Source organism: Lissotriton vulgaris, chromosome 5 (assembly GCF_964263255.1).
Source record: "Lissotriton vulgaris chromosome 5, aLisVul1.2, whole genome shotgun sequence".
Lineage (NCBI taxonomy): Eukaryota > Metazoa > Chordata > Amphibia > Caudata > Salamandridae > Lissotriton > Lissotriton vulgaris.
This window is the reverse complement of record NC_141693.1, coordinates 2,004,260,938-2,004,275,295: the sequence shown is the minus strand read 5'-3', so window position 1 is coordinate 2,004,275,295 and position 14,358 is coordinate 2,004,260,938. Positions and strand designations below refer to the sequence as shown.

The 14,358-nt window shown below is 48.4% G+C and overlaps 1 protein-coding gene across 1 annotated transcript in view; it reads left to right on the top strand.

The window, feature by feature from the left end:
- Positions 1-14,358, top strand: part of LAMC3 (laminin subunit gamma 3) — a 713,512-nt gene that overhangs the window by 111,352 nt on the left and 587,802 nt on the right. The gene's annotated exons all lie outside the window — the stretch shown is intronic.

The following is a 14,358-nucleotide window of genomic DNA, read 5'->3' as shown; positions in this document are numbered from 1 at the left end:
CCAATCCTCATGTGCTCCTATATTAGAGTTCCTTCTAGTATTCCATGTGCCATTGTACCCAGTTCCTCAGGTACACAAAAATGGGTATGTGCTCCTATCCGTATGGCCTGCAATGTTCACATCACCCTATACGGGATTCCGACAATTGATAGGACATTACATCACAACACAATAAGGGCCCCACCTCCCATCGCAGAACCCAGGATCTCCAATCCAGAGTCACTTTCTGGTTGGATCTCTGCCTTTGACCCTGTACAGCACTCCGCTGCCTTTGAATTAAGTGTGCACTTTACATATACCGCCAATATGAATATGATGGGACAGCGTTCAAGCGACAAGTCCTGCCTGTGGAAGCTCCATATTCTTGCATAGTCCAGGGGAGGGTATGTGTGGAGAGGCATGAATGAGAAACAGCAGAAGCTGCTCACAGTGCAGTTGGCAAGCATTCTTTAGTGGTGGAACCTTCTGACAACTACAGACAAGGGACTGCCAGCTGGTGATGCTCTGAAGCAGCATTCACTCTGACGGAAATAGTAATGTAAGTACCCCAGCAGAAGTGACCAGAATAGGAGGAGAGTCATTAAAATGGGCTCGGAGTAACGCCAGAGTCAGTTGTGCTGAGTAAGCACAGTTAACGTGGGAGACGGTTTTGGGTAGAAAGGGGGCGGGGACTCTGAGGTGAGGCTGGCCCTGTGGCCCTTAGTTATGGTCACATGGAATGTGTCTGTGCTACGCCATGGGGAAGGGAGAAGGCAGGGGTCCTTGTGTCTCGCAGAAGAGAAAAGGGTGCATCCGCTCTTCCGGCTGGAGATAAAATGAAGAAAAGGCCAGACTAGCCACTCTAGCGTCTCCTTTGTGGGCTGCAAGCTGAGGATGCCTAATTTAATCTGGTGGCTGCAGGTGGGCCAAACCACATTCTTTTTTAAAGACCAGTACATGTTTCAAAGCATCAGACTGTAAAACAGAACAAGCGAGAGAAAGGTATCGAGGGGTGTGGGCAGAAGGAGGAAAGGAAATATGGAAAACAATGAAAAGGGAGAAAGCAAAGATGAGAAAGAACCTGCATGAGTGAGATAATGTGGAGGGAGAGCATGTTAGCGGATGAAAGAGCCTGGAGCTGAAATCAAGAGTAGACAGTCTTAGTATTCAACAACCTTGGCAATCGCCAATGGTGCATGCAAGCTTCTGCTTGGCATTTGGCAATGATGCATGCAAGCTTCTACTCAGCATTCACCAATGATGCATGCAAGCTTCTACTCAGCATTCACCAATGATGCATGCAAGCTTCTACTCAGCGTTCAACAATGATGCATGCAAGCTTCTCCTCGGCATTAGGCAAGGATGCCTGTGAGCTTCTCCTCAGCATTCACCAATGATGCATGCAAGCATCTCCTCAGCATTTTGCAAAGATGCATGCAAGCTTCTCCCCGGTATTCACCAATGATGCATGCAAGTTTCTACTCGGTATTCACCAAAGATGCATGCGAGCTTCAACTCCGCGTTCAACAATCATGCATGCAAGCTTCTACTCAGCATTCACCAATAATGCATGCAAGCTTCTTCTCGGCATTAGGCAAGGATGCCTGTGAGCTTCTCCTCAGCATTCACCAACTATGTATGCAAGCATCTCCTCAGCATTTGCCAATGATGCATTGAAGCTTCTCCTCGGCATTTGGCAATGATGCATGCGAGCTTCAACTCCGCGTTCAACAATCATGCATGCAAGCTTCTACTCAGCATTCACCAATAATGCATGCAAGCTTCTCCTCAGTATTAGGCAAGGATGCCTGTGAGCTTCTCCTCAGTATTCACCTACGATGCATGTAAGCGTCTCCTCAGCATTTGGAAAAGATGCATGCAAGCTTCTCCCCGGCATTCACCAATGATGCATGCAAGCTTCTATTTGGCATTCGACAATGATGCATGTGAGCTTCTATTCGGCATTCACCAAAGATGCATGCAAGCTTCAACTCAGTGTTCGACAATGATGCATGCAAGCTTCTCCTTGGTATTTGGCAATGATGCATGCGAGCTTCAATTCGGCATTCACCAAAGATGCATGCAAGCTTCAACTCAGTGTTCGACAATGATGCATGCAGGCTTCTCCTTGGTATTTGGCATTGATGCATGCAAGCTTCTACTCGGCATTCACCAAAGATGCATGCGAGCTTCAACTCCGCGTTCAACAATCATGCATGCAAGCTTCTACACAGCATTCACCAATAATGCATGCAAGCTTCTCCTCGGTATTAGGCAAGGATGCCTGTGAGCTTCTCCTCAGCATTCACCTACGATGCATGCAAGCGTCTCCTCAGCACTTGGCAAAGATGCATGCAAGCTTCTCCCCGACATTCACCAATGATGCATGCAAGCTTCAACTCAGCATTCGACAATGATGCATGCAAGCGTCTCCTCAGTATTTGGCAATAATGCATGCAAGCGTCTCCTCAGTATTTGCCAATATTGCATGCAAGCGTCTCCTCTGTATTTGGCAATGATGCATGCAAGCGTCTCCTCTGCATTCGCCAATGATGCATGCAAGCGTCTCCTCAGTATTTGGCAATGATGCATGCAAGCGTCTCCTCTGCATTCACCAATGATGCATGCAAGCTTCTACTCGGCATTTGACAATGATGCATGCAAGCTTCTCCTCAGCATTCACCAATGATGCATGCAAGCTTCTACTCAGCGTTCACCAATGATGCATGCAAACATCCCCTCTGTATTTGGCAATGATGCATGCAAGCGTCTCCTCTGCATTCACCAATGATGCATGCAAGCGTCTCCTCTGCATTCACCAATGATGCATGCAAGCTTCTACTCAGTATTCACCAATGTTGCATGCAAGCTTCTACTCAGCATTCGCCAATGATGCATGCGATCTGCTGTTAAAAAAAAACAATTGTTGCATCTGTACTTACTGTTTTACAAATTAAGCTTATTACCAACCCAACAGTGCCCCCCACGGCTCCCTTCATCTCTCAGCCTCCTGTAGTTTGAGGCCGATTTGAACATTTTTGAGCTGATTTTAGTTTCCAGTGTGGTGCTAAAGGCAGCGGAGGTGACGGCCAAGCTGCTGTTACCAATGATAATGGAATGTCAGGAAAGGATTCCATAGGCTGTAGATTATACAGGGTAGGCAGGCAGTTCCCTCAGCCGCCATCTTTCTTGGTTGGTTCCTCTAGAAAGTGATCAGAAAGACCCCAAACACACCGGGCAATGTTTAATACCTGGTCTGAGCAGGAAAACGGGAAATACTCCTATTTGATTGGCAGGGTCACTCATTTTCTTTTGACCAAGTGTTTTGCTATCACTCTTTCTCATGGCACCAGTCTTCATGTATGTATCTATATATGTATGTTGTATGTATGTATGTATGTATGTATGTATGTATGTATGTATGTATGTATGTGGGTGGTATTTCTTAGGAAAAAACTGCACCAAACGGCAATGGAGCACTGTACAGGATCAAAGACAAGTTCAAAGTCATCCAGTGGTGTTAGAGTCGGCTGGTTTATGGGCTAATAATGCTTTGTGAAGTAGTGTTCTTTAACGGGGTGTTTCTTCAATGTTTAAAATGTCCACCTGCAGGGGTTCCACCTTTCGTACAAAAAATGAACATAGTATTTGCACTATTTTTCATTTGATTTTTGAGTCCGGGGACTGCCATTGACTGACTATTTGGTACTCACCCCCGATATATTTTGAGAGCCAGGCCCTGACGGTGTAGTGGTTGAATGGAGGCTAGCGGTTCCCTGCACCATTTCTGAGCCTTCAAGCATCATGAAGCCAACCTTCAGTGCGGTAGGAACGTCAAACACTCCTTAAGTTATCACTGGATCTGCTTTTAAGGAGTCTGAGGGGATATTGGAATTATCAGGCACAGTTTAATGAGCGTATGGTCTCACACAAACGGCGATTTGCATAGAGTCAGTGGAAAGTCCACAAAGTTGTCTCTATTCCTCACAGAAATGTAGTGTCTCCTACGCCCCTTCTAGTGCCAACACCGTCATCCGCTCCCCCCCAACCTTTTGCATTTGCCCATATAATGATTACACCGGACACATTGCTTATGGGAAAAGAACTGCTGAAGGTTTATTTACATACAACAAAAGTATGCAGTTTGGTGGGTTATCTTACGGGCGATCCAGGGCAGGCAGCCCCTCGCTGCCCCGCCCGCCTAATGAGCCAGCCGGCACGGTGGGTCGATGCCCGGACAGTGCAGCACCTTTGTAGATCCCCTTCCGGATCACGTGATCATGTCTTATACTCCTGCCCTTTTCAGGGCAGAGCGTGGTATGGCACATCCCCGGTTGGTCAGGCCCCCAACCGCCCGAAGGACTAACGGGGCGTTGTCGCGGTTTTCCCGGAACCTCCCTGCGACTCCAGGTCTTTGGCTCTGGCACCCCTACTGTGCCAGGCAGAGATACCCTTACTGTACTAGTCTGCCGCAGAGGTACCCTTACTGTACCCGTCTGCCTCCAGATCGCCCTGTAACTCCGCCTGCAACACAAAAGAAAACATTAGATCATCCAAAATTGCAAGCCGCCTGCCCAGCTGCTGGGCACGAGGATAGGGTGGGTGCAGCGTGGCAGGCAGGCAGCAGGATGACCGGAAAAGAGGTCGACCTGGAGGCGGCAGGGGTCTAAGTACCCCAGCCCGCCCCCAGGCATCCCCTCCCCTGGAATCACGTCACTGGTGCAACCACCCATGGGGAGGGGCTAGTGAGGCCGCCGAGAGCCTCCCCCTCCTAGGGGACAGGGGGGGCTCCGACTAGTAGGCACTAGAGGGCTGCCCCGCTGATGCCCCCCTGCGGGGGACGCTGGCAGCTGCATTCCCACGAGTAGGTAACACGTGACTCCTTACTTACCTAAGTCCTTCTTCTACCTCCTTTCTACCTCCCATAGGCCTCCGCGTCATGTCATTGCCCTTTGCATAGGCAGCGCTACTTAGGACAGTTTCTTGGATGACGCAGGTGGGCAGCCCTGGTCCCCACACGCCGCCCCCCATGAGGGACCATGAGGGAGACACCCAAAGCCAGGACCTTCATCTCAGTGTCTCCTCTTTACTAGGATTGCCAACCGTCCCAAGCGCCTAGAAGCCATTGAGTGTGTAGGGTGTGCTTTGTGGCTAGCTCTGCGTAGGCATGCAGCAGAACTGGGCTTTTGGAAAGGCAAACTTAGTGATCAATCAGTATACCGAATACCTGAATCCAATCGACTGCCCGCAACTTGTGAAACTACGTCAGAGGTTTCAGTTCGGGTTAGATGCCCTGCTGTTTCCAGTTCTCTTTATTCTGAAATGAGAAACCTTGAATTGGAATGTTATTGAACCCCTCCTCCGTCTCTGAGGTCAAGCTGCAGCATGGAAATAAACAAAGGACTTCCCCACTTTCGGCAAGTCCAGAGGGGGGGACGCCTCAAAGATGGTTCTTCTGCTGATGGACTCTGCAAGTCCGAAGCTTACAGTTTATTTTTTTATTTTTTTCTTTATGCGTTTTTATATAGCGCTGACTTTACCCGAAGGTGTCAGAGCGCTTCACAATAGGAACAGAACTGATACATGAGAACATTACAAGTGAACAAATTACAAAAGCAAACGTTAAGTTACATGAGGCAAAAGTGACAATCGTGAGTGAACAAAATACAAGAGGAGCAAACTGTGCATTACAGGAGGAAAGAGTGACAAGTGCAAGTTACAAAAGCGTACAAAGTACAAGTAGAGGTATAATACTGCAATGCATGGCAGATACTCAAACACAAGAACAAACGTTACGTAGGCAATGGTGGCACTTATGCAAGTATCGAAAGCAAACAAAATGTGAGAGGTAGCAAACGGTGTGTTACAAGGGAAAAGTGACGTGTGCATGTTACAAAAGAGTACCAAACACAGGTAGAAGGATAATGCTGCAAAAAATGGCAGACTCTCAAACCACAAGAACACACTGGGTAGGCACCTCCATAGTCATGGAGAATAGAACTTTTATATACTAAAAGGTCTTCCTTCAGATAATAGCGAGGGCATGAATTAACTTTGGAGGTGTCTCTGGAGGAGGAGAACTTTGAGGTCCCTTTTGAAGGCCTGGGAGGAGGCGGTGGTCCGGAGCTCAGGCGGAACTGAGTTCCAGATTCTCACCGCGTTGCCTGAAAAGGATTGGGCCATTGTTCTTTCCTTCTTGTAAGTGGGAGGTTCAAGCAGTAAATTTTCCGCATTTCGTGATGGTCTAGAGCCTCTAGAGAGTTTCAGTTTATTCGACAGGTAGAGAGGAGAGGAGGAGTGCAAGGCTTTGTGGGTGATGCAGGCAGTCTTGTAGATAGATCTTGCCTCGATGGGAAGTCAGCGGAGGGTGGATAGCATGTGGCGCAATGTACTGGTAGAAGGTGCAGGGGGAAGCATATACTTAATGTATGGGTAGGGTGGATGTGAGAGGGGCTTTAGGGGGGGTCCTCTTTGCCCCTATGTACTGTCTAACAATGACCAATAATACGCGTTCTACAATGCTGCTCCGTTTGATGACGTCAGCGGGGCTTGTGAGCTGTACTGTGACGTCATCCCGTGGGGGCCCTTTAAATAAATACCCGAGGATGTCAGCGCAGCACGGAGAGGAGAGCAGAGCCTTTTAAATGCCTCTCGGGGAGCAGTGCACTATAGGAAGGAGACGTTTCATTGATTAAAAACAACATTTGAAATCAAAGTTGCATTACAATGATCAATAAGGTACGCTATATCAGGTTTGAGGTGGATGGAATGTACAGAGTTTCTAACAACATTGATTGATCGGTCGCGTAGGACATGACCTCACACGCTTACAACCCCCCAGGGCGAATCACTGCCCGAAAAAAAGGAGGGTTTCTTATGTGTACATTTAATAAAGAAATCTGCCTTCTCCAAAATGTCCAGAGGCAAACGTTCAAAACTACACGCTCTTTTAAGAAAACAATTGACATATTAAAAAAGTTAATGTATAATACTGAGGGAGAGGAGGTGGCGTAACGGACAGAGCTGTCGTCTTTGGAGCTGCACAGCGCTCCAATGCCTTTGGGTCTTGTTCGAAGATATTTAAAAAAAACTCCCCAAAAAGGAAAAAAATACACATTGTACTGATTCAAGCGTAGCCAGGCAAAGTCGTCAAATCCACCCCAACAGCAGCGTGTGACGAGCCTCGGACAATTTTAAAACCAGAAATTGCTGAAATCTGGAACTCATGAACTCACGGCGGAAATTTGGAAAAAGAACGTTTAAGACAAGTCTTTGAGCGTCACCCTAATTACCGTGTGGACAAAGAACTGTCACATTAGTTCTGGGTCTGAAGAGCCGCATCTTCCTGAGAGAGCCTTCAGCTGCCCCTGTGCGCTCTTTTTCCCTTGGCGCCTGGGGTTAGTTTTACTGTGAGCGGCCATTGATGCATCTTAGCTCGTGCTTGATGTTAAAAGACAATAATTCTAAACAGGTGACAGATCTTGTCAGAACGACCCTGGATGCGGCGCTCAATTTCCAAAGCTCTGCTCAGAAGCCTGTGGCCGGTGCAATTAAATGAGAAAAATAAAGTGTCGGTCCCCAAAAAAGGAGTGCTGGTGGTCCCCACCGGCAACCACCTGCTGAAATTAAGCCCTACCTAAAGTGTGTTTTACCTAGTTATTTACACCCTATAGAAACTCAAGCAGGGGAAAGGAGTGACCGTCGCCCGCCTCGACTAGGGCGGGACAACCCTCACTGTGACCCGGCAGCTCCTGGTTGGACAGGCAGCCAGGTCAGAGGTCACACTTGCAGGGCAGGTGTAAACTCTAGATGGATTGGGGGGGCAGTGGGTTCTGGGGCAGGAGTGCTGCCCTGCTGCCACATTCCAAGTAAGGCCTTAACTCTTCGAAGTCGGTAAAGCACCCTCATAACCCTCAATAGATCAGTACCACGAGAGTGCGATAGAAAAGCGCTGTGAGGCGCACAAAACAAAACCACACACGTGAAATAGACATTAACAATCTCATCCCTCCTGCTCCTTCCTGATTGGTGAACTATGTTCAAAAGTCAATCAATCAATCGATCAAGGGTTTCTAAAGTGCAAGCTACTCACCCGGAACGGGTCTCAAGGCGCTTGGGGAGGGGGGGCAAGGGGAGTACTGCAGCGTCAGGAGGTTCATTGGGTTCCATCGAGGAGCCAGGTCTGGAGGTGCTTTAGGAACTGAGGGAGCGATGCCGTCTGTCGGAGGTGAAGAGGAAGGGAGTTCTGAGCCTTGGCCGCGAGGAGGGAGAAGGAGCGTCCTCCTGCTCTGGCTTTCTAGACTCGAGGTACCGTCGCGAGGGAGAGCTGGGCCGAGTGAGAGATCGTTGGGGAGCGTGGAACGTGAGGCGGTGGTTCAGGTTGGCGGGTTCGGTGTTGTGGAGGGCCTTGTGTGTGTGGGTGAGAAGCTTGAAGGTGATTGCCTTCTCGCCTTGATGCCAGTGTAGGGACTGTAGGTGTTGGCTGATGTGGCAGTGGCGTGGTAGGTTGAGGACTAGTCTGGCAGCGCAGTTCTGTACGTTCTCGAGTTTGTGGATGAGGTTCTTGTTGATCCCGGCGTAGAGTGCGTTGCCGTAGTCAAGTCTGTTGCTGATGAGGGTGTGTGTGACAGTTTTTCTGTGTTCAGGGGGATCCACTTGGAGGTCTTGCGGAGTAGGCGGAGGGTGTGGAAGTAGGAGGAGGTGACGGCGTTGATCTGGCGGTCCATTTTGAGTTCAGAGTCCAGGATGATTCTGAGGTTGCGTGCTTGGTCTGTGGGGGAGGGGCATCTCCGAGGGTGGGGGCCACCAGGTGTCGTTCCAGGCATCGGGGTGTGGGCCCATTATGATTATCTCCGTTTTATCCGTGTTGAGTTGAAGGCAGCTGTTCTTCATCCATCTGGCGACCGCTTCCATTCTGACGGGAAAGTTGCATTTGGTGATGTTGGGTTTGATGGATAGGGAAAGGATGAGTTGGGTGTTGTCTGCATACGATGAAATGTTGAGTCCGTGTGCTCTAACGATGGATGCGAGGGGGGCCATGTAGATGTTGAACAGGGTTGGGCTGATGGAGGATCCTTCTTTGTGGTGCTGGGACACTAAGTTCCAACAGACCAGGAGGCGCTGGCCGACCGTAGAGGGGCGGTGGCTAACCACATCCCACTGTGGACGGAAACAACGGGCCAGGTAGCCAGGTTATTACAAAGAATGCCAAGGCAGCGGACGTTGACTTTTGAAACCTCCAATGAGGAGAAGGGGCGGAGCCTCAAATGTGGCCAAAAGGCTCCAGGGACAAGGAGTCCTCATTGTCGCCCCCGAGTTTCACGACACCAAATATCGCAGGTGTCGCAGCCCTGATGAGGAAGAGGTGCGGAAGAGATAAAGGATGTGAAATAGATATTATCACGCAGGGACATAACAGAATAATCGTCCGAACAACGTCCTTGGGACACCTGAGGGCAAACAAAGGGATGAGAAATGGTCAGCGCGGGGCGGACGGGGTTCTTGTGGTCCAGACCCGGCCACAGGGCCGCGAACACCAGACATTCAATAGCAAGGGAAGCCTTGAAGCCGCGACCCGCTGTGCCAAGTAAACGGCAGAATGACCTGCCATGGCAGTTGATAAAAAGTGATTTATGGCAACCATTAAAGTGGTGTTATGACTATGAGGAAGATGCATGCCAGGTGCTGAAATCTGAATATGCAATAAAAGTAATGATGTTCACTGTACGACCAATCATGAGCAGGATGCATTGCGTTGAAGTGCCAGATACCTACAGAGCCGAGCAAATGAATGAGCAATACCTTTCTTGATAACTTATGTTCCAGCTTGTAAGTGTTAATAAACTGCGTCCGTTGTCACACCAAAACGGTCTTGGTGTCCATGACTGAAGTTAAAACCGGGAACGGCAATAGGGCCCCTGGGAAGCTTGCACACCCGGGGAGGTTTGCACATCTTTCCGACTGCGAGTCGCATGGAGTGGGGTCCCCGGGAGGGATACCGCCACACATGATCCCAATGGGCCCGAGCCCCATTGTTCTAGCACCCAGAATCTTCAGGCGAAGAAACACTGGACCATTTCACCAGCCAGACATAAAATGCAGACAATAATATTGTAGTATCCTACATTTGTTAATGTAAGATATTTGATACTACAAATATCTTGTGCAGATAGGGCAGGCGGTGAGGACAAGCGCAGCCCAGGCCCCGTTGGATCCCCTCCTACGGCACGAGGGAGCATACATTGCTCCCCCTTCGGTGGTGCTAGACCACTTTTCAGAGCGGGATGGTGCCCTCAATGTTACCTCATTGAAGTCCTAGGGATTGTGAAAAATCCAAGCATCATGCAGAGAACCAGTGTAGCCGATGAGTTCAGCAAGAGAGTGGTAAGGGTGTAATGTGCGGCTTGTGTGCATATTGGGACACAGTGTCGCACATATATTACAAAGCATCGTGCGATAGCGCACTGTCATTTATAGGCTGCACGCTTTCCACTGAAATCGTCACTAATGGGCAGAAATCGAGTGTCGGTGAATAACTATTAATTGCGCATCATCAAGTAAAGTGTTTTGATTTGTTTTGATCCTATTAACATCTTTATTTCATCACACTTCAGAATAAAAAAAAACTGTGCTTAAATTTTGCTTTTCTAACTGCTGATATATTCTGAAATATTTGTACAGTCCATTTATAGGTATTTACATTTTGTTGCATGTGAGAAGCAATGACATCTTACAGCCTTTCATTTGACACTCCCTGTACCTCAGCAGGATTGCCACATTGTTCACTTTACAAAAGTCTGGTAAAAGAATAAGCAGCAATTTCCCAGAGAACATAGCTTAACATTTAGGCCCACATGCATCAACATGGCCATTTGCGATTCCTTATTAGCGAAAAATAAGGAATCGCTAATAAGGAATCGCAAATGGCTATGCATGAAGAAATTGCTAAATAAATTGCGATTTCTTAAAATCTCTTAATTGCGACTCGCAAATTGCGAATCGTAATTAAGGAATAGCTCTCCATTCATTCCTATGGGCCTAGAGACCCATAGGAATGAATGGGAAGACATTCTCAATTTGCGATTAGCAATTTGCAAATCGCAAATTGAGAATGTGATTTCAAGGGTGCAGGGGTGTCCAAAGGACACCCTGTTGCACCCCTGAAATCAATCTGTGCACATATGTTGTGCACACACATGCCCTAAGGGCATGTGTGTGCACAACATGAAACTCTGAAAATTGCACAAGAGTGCATTTTTCAAAGTTTTCGCAAATTACCATGAGGTTCAACCTCATGGTAATTTGCTACCCCTAAGTGCGAATTCGCTATTTTTTAAAGTTTTATGCATTGCATTTAAGGAATCTCAATTTGAGATTCCTTAAATGCAATCGCAATTTAAGAAATCACAATTTTGCGATTTCTTAAATTGCAAACAATACAAAAATTGTGATGCATCCCAAATAATGAAATTGCATTCGCAAACGGCCGAATTTTGCGATTCGCACCCTTTGCGAATGCAATTTTCATTGATGCATGTGCCCCTTAACCTCTGTTTTCGAAAGACAGGAAATGTGACAAGATGAAAGCATATAAAGCATATTTATAGCACCCCTTCTTCCAGTGCCTATATCCTGAGTAGCGGCTGCTGCTGTGAAAGAGGGGTGAGGGGGAGGGGGATCAAACAACAAAATAAAGAAATAAAAAAAGGTACCTGCAGTCGGCTGCGCCGCGCTCCTCTTCTCCTCTTCTCACAGACACAGGCTCCCAGACTCCACTGCAGCCAATCCTGACGCTGCTCTCATGTCATGAGAAAATCCTTAGGATTGCCCTGAGTGCTGATGATTTTTCCCCCCAGGGAGACTGTGCCTGCTGTCTCCACCATTGCAATGCAGCTGGATTGGAGATAGCTTCAATGCGCATGACAGTTTGGCTGGCCTCAGACGGCTGGGCAAGCCATCATGCGCACTGATCACAGGGCACTACCACTCCTCCTGTGCCTGTCATACTCCATGGCCCCGCCCCCAAAGACTCACAGGAAAGGAAAAACAAAACAAATGTAATAAAATGTACTATTGTTGTATTTTTCCTTTCTTGCCATTTTTAGGCAGCTGGCGGGGGAGCAACGCTCCTCCTCCATAGCGGACGAGCCGCGGCTGTAAATCCCAGTAGTCCGCTGCATGCCCGCCGGTCCTCTAAGATCCTTCCCGCCAGCTTCCCCAATCGGGCACAGCCACCTCTTTCCTATTTACCATCTTCTATTAGCAGGTGGTACATGAGAGCATCAATCCGCATGGAGCAGGGAATCCTGTGTGTATATGGACCTGGAATTGGTCTGCATGGTTAGTCCTATCCCGCGGGGGATAACTTGTAGCTGCACAGTGCGCGTGGGCTGGTTCTACACAGTACCAGTGTTTACTGGAACAGAATGTGCACCCGGCCAGTACCGTGCAACTCGTACTGAGGGCATTTTACATTAATGTCAATGTCCTTACAAATACCGGACCCTGAGTCCGGGTGGGATCATGGACCCAACATACAAATATGCGCATGCAGAAGATCCTCAGTGGTCACCGGATTCAGTCGTGGTCAGAGGAAGGGAGAATGCAACGGAGTGGGGCACTGAGCAGGCAGTCACAGACCGCTTGGACGCTCTAGCCGGGGACAAGAGACTCCTAGACAGTCTCACACGAGCCTCCTAGGCTCAACACGGCCTAGGAGGTGCTGTCATAGCACCCCAAGGGGAGAGGGATGCAATATTACCTCAAGACTAGGGGATCCACAAATGTTGTGGGAGTAAAGGTAGACCCAGTGCAAGTACACAAGGATCCTGAGTTACACACGCGTCTTAAGATTAGAACCACTGATCATGCTTATGGTCTTTCCACAGTGGGGGAGATTGAACGTAAAGGTGCTCTATCTTCAGAACTGCGGCTTGTGGTGAGAGAGTTCCCACACTGAAGGGTTGCCACAGCCCCGGGGACATGTCTAGGGTAAACATTTCACAAGTCAAGGCGTCAGAGGCTGATCATTCCCAGACTACACATGGATTTAGTCTTGATATGCAGTGTTGAGCAGAGCTTAGCAAAGCCACGTACTCCCTCCCTAGCAATCTCCAGGCAAGGTGAGACCAAGGGGTTCCTTGAGGCCTGGAGGAGGAGATGAGGCACACCCCAAGGTCAGGAATAAAGGAGGTCCATGACATGCAGCAGTGCAGTCACATCACTTCCTCTGGGATCTTGGGTGATGCAGGAAGGTGATGGATCTTCTCCTTGCATAGCAGGTGGTGACCTTGTGCTCTTGTGCAGTGCGGACCTCACAATGTAGCGCAGGTCCTGTCTTCTATGCAGAATCCTACTGTGCAGTGCACACTCCAGTTCCCCCTCGCCACTGCAGAGTCTAGGGGTGTGCAGAATTTGCATAGTCGCGCTACGCAAAGCTCCGCAAAACAGTAAAACACCTCTGCGAGCATGCAGAGTTCCGCGAACACGCAGAATTGCTTGTCCGCCCGTTTGCAATGCTTTTTTCCTGTTCGCGAATGCTGTTTGCGTGCTCGGCGGAAATATCTTGCTAACACGCATTTTGAAAGCATGAACAAGCAAAAAGTTTTACGCTGCACAGAATTTTGGGCAATTCTGCGTTCTCCGCAGAACGCAAAATTACCCAAATTCCGAAAGCGGAACGGAATTTACCGCCCAGGCCTACTGCAGAGATGGTTCTCCTTCCCTCAATGCAGCTCAGTTAGCAGTGTTTTGGTCCAAACTCGGACCTCAGCCTGATAGGAAGACAGCAGCCAGACTGATTTAATCTCAGTATCTCAGTATCCTCTCAGCTAGGCTGGTGAGCATGTCCTCTTCAGTCAGTGAGAACCCTAAAGCACGGAACTTCCTTGTGAGACATGTTCTTATCAGTGTAACTGTTAGACCTGTTAGCCTTAGGATGGTCTTCTCCCATACTTTTTAGCCTTCCTCTTCCATCTTTGTTGATCTCATTTTTGCTGGCCTTAGGACTATATGCACTATACCACTGCTAACCAGTGCAAAAGTGCTTGTGCTCACTCTATAAAACATGATTACATTGGCTTATCCCAGTTCGCACATTTAATTTACTTATAAGTCCCTAGTAAATTGGTACTACATTTACCCAAGGCCTCTAAGTAAATTGAATGCTATCAGTTAGCTGGAGTCTTCTAATGAGGAGCAGGTTCAAGAATGATTTGCATATGGCTGAGTCCAAACTGAGGTGGCATGGTGGGCAAAAAACTATGAATTGGGATGCAGTCTGAGCGATTGCCAGTGGCTGAGATAAATTCAAGCATTCCATCCATCAATTTGTTGTTTTTGCATCTGCCACCCTAAGTGTGCCAGGTATACCCAGACGTG